Raw genomic sequence first — 5934 nt, 5'->3', positions numbered from 1 at the left:
CGCTGACTCTCTGTTTCTGTGAAAAGTTTAAGTATCACAGAGGTGTGATGCTGCTTACTCTGGGAACCAGTGAACATACTGGGAGGTGTCCCCATCTGTCCGTCCCCACCTGTCTGTCATCACCCGTCTCAGACTTTCTGCTGATAACGAGCTGAAATATCTTCTTCTTTTTTTTTGTCATTGAAGTCTTTATTTGTTTTTAACATTTAACCAAACAAAAACAAACCAACAAACAACAACAACAAAAAAGACAGCTTCCAGTCCCATGGTTAAGTCACCTTTGCATTTTGGGTCTATTTTCAATAGTTACTATCGGTACACACAAAAAGGACAATAAAATCAAATTCTTAAGTTATTCCCTTCCTGAGTGCCTGAACAAACATACAACACAGCAAGCATAAAGTTTGCCTAAAGATAATTGCCCTGACAAAATAAAATCCAACCATCTCAGCCTAAAACACGTCCCCATGATTTGTCAAAACCCTCCCTGTCATCATTAATCTTAGCCAAGAATTTTTCGTACGACACCATTTCAGCATATTTTCTTCCCCCCTATTATAGAGATGGTTCCTCCCACACACTGAGAATAACTCGGGCCGCTGCGATCGCCCCCACCTTTATAACCACAAAATCATATTTTGAAACCCCAGGTAACACCGACCGATCCCCTAATAAGCACAGTCTTGGTGACAGGGGTATCATCAAACCAATCCACCTTCCTATTCTGTCCAATACTTCTTGCCAAAAGGGACAAACTTTCCCACATTCCCAATAGCATGCATAAATGTCCCAGGATCTGAACTACATTTCCAGCATATATTACTGGGACTGATTCCCATTCTATAAAGTTTGGACGGAGTGAAGTACCACCTGTGTATTAATTTGTACTGAGTAAATGTACCCCTGACCTCTCTTATATATTTATCAGAGAATGACAAAATTCTGCACCAGTCTTCTTTAGAAATTACACAACTCAGATCTCGTTGCCATATAATCCTCAAGTTCTCACAGATCCCTTTTTTTGGATTGTTAAACAGAGAACAGCTGCTCTGTGTGCTGAACTGGACAATTCTAAAAACTCCACCACCGTATTTGAGCTTTGAGTAAATTTTCCTTTACCCTTATTTGTAAATATTTCCAAAAAAGTTTCTCTTATCAAACCACATTTTTGGGTTATTTCAGTGAATGACGTAAACCCTCCTCCTGAGTAAAGATGACTCATCCTGTGTATGCCTTTGACAAGCCAATTCCTTCCAGAACACCGTGTCTGTACAGCAGTGTTGTTCCATAGCGATATAAGGTTGTCTTAAATGAGATGCCATTTATCTTATAACCTGACAACCTTGAAAATGACTCAACACATGTGAGTAGCGCTGGCAGAGACTGCATGGGATCCGTTAGTACTGCTAAGATGTCGTCAGCATATAGAAATAACGTGTGCTCCATACCCCTGCATGAACACCTCTGACATCCCTGTTAGCTCGAATAGCCAAGGCCAGTGGTTCCAGAAATATTGTGAAGAGCAGCGGGGATGAAGAACACCCGTGCCGGGTCCCGCGAGTGAGATGGAAAAACTCTGACACCAATCCATTTGTCAAAACTGCTGCCCTTGGACTTGCATATACAGTTTTGACCCAGTTACAAAACCCAGGCCCGAACCTTGCAAGGGTTGTCATAAGGAAGCCTTCTCGGCATCAAGACCACAACTGGGGCTAGATTTGCTTCTGTGCATGAGATGAAGAAGTTTAATGTTATCAGCTGAAGACCTATTCTTAATAAAACCAACCTGATCACCATTGATGATATCTGGTAATATGTGATCTAAGCGGAAGGCCAAAACCTTCGTCAAAATTTTGCAATCGACTCCTACGAGTCTTATTGCCGGTAATTTGCCGGGTCGTTAAATGTACTCGGCAAGGAGCCTATTTCTAGTGCATCAAGATAAACTTTATCAAGACTGGAGCTAAAATATCAATATATTTCTTATAATACTCAATCGGGAAGCCATCCAAGCCTGGCGATTTCCCGTTTTTCATGGATGAGATCGCAGCTCTGACCTCTTCTTCAGTTATAGTCTTGTTTTCTGTTCCTCAGAAAGAGTCATTGTAGAGCTGAAAAAATGTCCTCACCTCCTCCTCATGAAGTGCACCAGCAGAGGTGTACAAATCTGATAAAATGATTTGAAAATTGAATTTATTTCTTTTGATGAGTAACCACTTGGCTGTCTTTCTTAATTAAAGATATATTATTTAAATTTTCTTGCTGCTTCGGTTGCCTCGCTAATAGTCTATCATTCTTTGTTTTAAGCCTAAATAAGGCATATTCCGCCTTTTTGTTATAAATGTCATTCAGCTGGTATTTATCATTTGAGTATTGTCTCGCTAAATCCTTCTCCAATTCGCGTATTTCTTTATGTAAAGTTTTTTCCCGTTCTAGATCACGTTTCTTTTGTCGCATATGCAATTATCTTTCCTCTTATATATGCTTCGGACGCTTCCCAAACTGTGGCTACTTTATCTGTGGAGCCCATGTTGATTTCAAAGAAAATTTTAAGCTCGTTTGTTAACTCCTCACTAACTGTTGTTCTGCAACAACATCGTGTTCAGCCTCCAGAGACCCGTCTTTGTTCTGTCTGTGTTTAAATCCATTTGCACCTCTATGATCACTAACGGCAATGGCACCAATCTCACAGTCGACAACTGAATCGACCAAAGACTTTGATATTATGGCGAAATCTAACCTTGAATACTTTTTATGACAATTGGAGTAAAATGTATATTCCCTTGAACTAGGATTAACTAACCTCCAAATGTCCACTAGGCAAAGACCCTCCATCAGTAATCGAGTAGCCTCTCTGTCCCTGGGTTTGTTCTTATTGATTATCTCCGGCCAGTATTACCTGCCCCTCACGATCACACATCTTGTTAATTCTGTGAAAAAAATCTGGCTCTTCTTTATTAGGTGCATAGAAATCACACAAAGCCACTCGGACCCCACTGATTAAAGCTTCTTTATCATTATATTTTTCAGCAACACGAAGCTTAATTTTGTATTAATAAGGATCAAAACACCATTTTGTTTACTTGAATATGAAAAACGGAAATATATTCTGATGTTATTTTATTCAGAACATACCTTTTGAATTTTCAGAGTATTATTATATAAGTATATTTATGAACCCTTGAGAGAGATATGTTTACCTGGTTACTCAGGTGGGGGGTGTCTCACAGGAAGTCTGTGTCGAGTCTGCGTGGGTTCTCGCCCACAGGTGTGAGAGTGACTGGTTGTCTCGCTGTGGTAGCTTTAATATATAATAACATTAGACCATATCAAATGTAACGATTGTGTTAATTAATATGGCGAAATAACGAGACTGTGGAATTTTGTTGTTGTGGTTGAGGGCCGTTTAAAATGATTTTATTTTGAAGGGGTTTACCGGAAGCTGTCGGCGCTGTTGACGCCAATTGGCTGCTTGCCTGCTGCGGCTCGTCGGAGCAGACGGACAAACATGGACGTCACATGTGAGAGAATGACCTGATCATGGACCGTAGAGCCCGCCGCGGGAACAACCAGCACCGACACACAGGTACCGGGGACCGGAGGGGCCGAGGAGAACGGGCCGTGTTTCACGCGCGACTCGGAGCGACCGCCGCGCTAGCTGCGGGTGGGACTAGCTTAACGGAACCGCGTTTAATGTCAACATCTACAGCTGCCCGGTGTGCGAACCGGGAGGAACGGAACCGTGCTCCAGCGGGCCTCGGTGGGCTCGCCGTGATCCCGCTGTTCGCGAAAGCGGGTCGCGTTGCGGTAAACGCGCAGAACGGGACTCAAAAACGAGCGCACCCAGGCGGCCATTCTCTGTCCGATAATGGAACCCGCGTCCAGCTGGGGGCGCTCCGGCGGCGGCCAGCGTCGGTCCGCGGGCTCAGAGAAGGCCTAACCCGGAGCTATGTGGTGGTTTTCACCGTTCTTCAGTCTCGAACCTGTTTATTGAAGCGTGGAAATGACGCGTGCAGAGCCCTGTCCGATAATGGAACCCCGCTGGGATGTTGTGGAGGAGGTTTTGGATGTCCCGCAGCTGATGTCCCCCCAGCACCAGCACCTGTCTGCACACCTGTCTGTCTCCTTGTTGCACCTACGAGTCATGTTCAGCGGGGGACAAATTAAAGGAAAAGCCTGCATGAAGGAAGCTGCTGCTGCTTTCTCTTCTGCATCACTCCTCCAGCACTGAGCTCCACCATCATCCTCAAACTCCTGAAGGTAGACAGGGCCCTCTAACCTGCAACCACAAAGCCTGAGCTCAGGTGAAATCCACGGAGGCTCCTTCCTCCTCAGTCAGAGCCAAGCTCACCTTCCCGTTCTTTTTCCTTTAATTTGTCCCTGTCTGTGTTGTAGGTTTGCTTTCATGGAGAACGAAATCATCAGATTATTAAAACGGACAAATCAGAAATCAGCACGGTGAGCTCGATCATCTGATCATCTGGTTGCCGGTTCGAGCCCCGGCTCGGACAGTCTCGGTCGTTGCGTCCTTGGGCAACACGCTTCACCTGCCGCCTACTGGTGGTGGTCAGAGGGGCCGATGGCGCGATGTGGCAGCCTCGCCTCTGTCAGTCTGCCCCAGGGCAGCTGTGGCTGCAGCTGTAGCTGCCTCCACCAGTGTGTGAATGTGAGAGTGAGTGAACAGTGGGATTGTACAGCGCTATATAAATGCAATCCATCATTATTTATTATTATTATTAAAACTGATCAATACCGATCGATCAGTTTGCTGCTGATACAAACAGCAATCAATAGATTCATATTTTCATTGTACGGCAGGTCAGCGATTAACAAAGGAGGAAAAGTGAACACGAGCAGCAACAATCGAGGAAATAAAAAATAAATGTATTTAAAATTCAATAAAATATAAAAAAGAACTCAAAATAACTCGAACTGAAAATGAAATGTTAATAATTCTGATGTGAAACCAGCTTCATGCAAGTCACATGACTTCCTTCCTGAGGCCTGGCTTGGATGTGATTGGTCCGTGTGACTAGAACAGGTAAACGCAGCAAAGCTGTGGCGGCGAGGAAACCTGAGACGCCCGCAGGACGTGTCGCTTCTTGCAAAGAATTTGTAGCTGCAGAGCGAAGCCGCGGTCATGTGACGGATCACAAAGAACAGGAGCGTGTCAGACGCTGATAACATACCTGCTGCACACCTGAAGGCTGAAAACCGCCCAGACTGTGTGATGTCATCAGAGGGCGTGGCCTCGTAGCAGTTATTTAAATAATAATAATAATAAATAATAATAATGGATACTTTATTGATCCCCATGGGGAAATTACTTGTTTTTCTCTGCATTTGACCCATTCACTCAGTGAAGCAGTGGGCAGCCCACTAAGCAGGCGCCCGGTAGCCGTTAAGTGGATTCGAACCGCCGACCTTCCGATCATGGGGCGACCACTTTACTTACTGAGCTATCCCTGCTCCTGATTGGACGTCTGTGGTTTTTTTGCTGACACGCTCCTGTCTCGTGTTAGAAATGAGACCTGCTGCTCAGACCTTTGATACATGAAGGTGACCTTTAACCTTTACTCTGAGCTGAAACGGAGCTGGTTACACATGAGCAGGTTATTACCATTGCAACCATAAAGGGGGCGTGGTCACATTCATCACATTCATCTTCATAATCTGACCTTCGGTGTACCACCTGGATGACCTTTGACCTGACTAACTGTAAATAGTGATGGACTGAATTTGTGGGTCGACTCTGAGACCCGGTCAGGAGCTGGTTTAGTTTTAGTGGTTTGTGCATGAGGACTGGTTAGTGCTGGTTTTAGCACTGGGTGGTTTTAGGGGTGCAGAATGTGGTGGGATGGGAGCGTTACGAGCCGACTGGAGCATAAACTGGAACGCCGCGTCTGCAGACTTGGGGCTCAGCATTCTTCCTGT

The 5934-nt window shown here is 44.8% G+C and overlaps 1 protein-coding gene across 3 annotated transcripts in view; it reads left to right on the top strand.

Annotated features, from left to right (window-relative positions):
- The first annotated feature begins 3430 nt into the window (after positions 1-3430).
- The window catches only part of dennd4b (DENN/MADD domain containing 4B), a 28178-nt gene continuing 25674 nt past the window's right edge, over positions 3431-5934 (top strand). For all 3 annotated transcript variants that reach the window (XM_086312647.1, XM_086312644.1, XM_086312646.1), the window contains exon 1: positions 3431-3586. The gene's annotated coding sequence lies outside the window, so the exon portion shown is untranslated. The remainder of the gene's footprint in view (positions 3587-5934) is intronic.

Source organism: Aulonocara sp. 'chitande type north' Nkhata Bay, linkage group LG11, assembly GCF_057382095.1.
Source record: "Aulonocara sp. 'chitande type north' Nkhata Bay isolate Kocher_YH1m ecotype deep benthic linkage group LG11, A_spYH_male_GT1.1, whole genome shotgun sequence".
Taxonomy (NCBI): domain Eukaryota; kingdom Metazoa; phylum Chordata; class Actinopteri; order Cichliformes; family Cichlidae; genus Aulonocara; species Aulonocara sp. 'chitande type north' Nkhata Bay.
The sequence above is the reverse complement of the archived record's forward strand: the minus strand, read 5'-3'. Positions and strand labels throughout refer to the sequence as shown.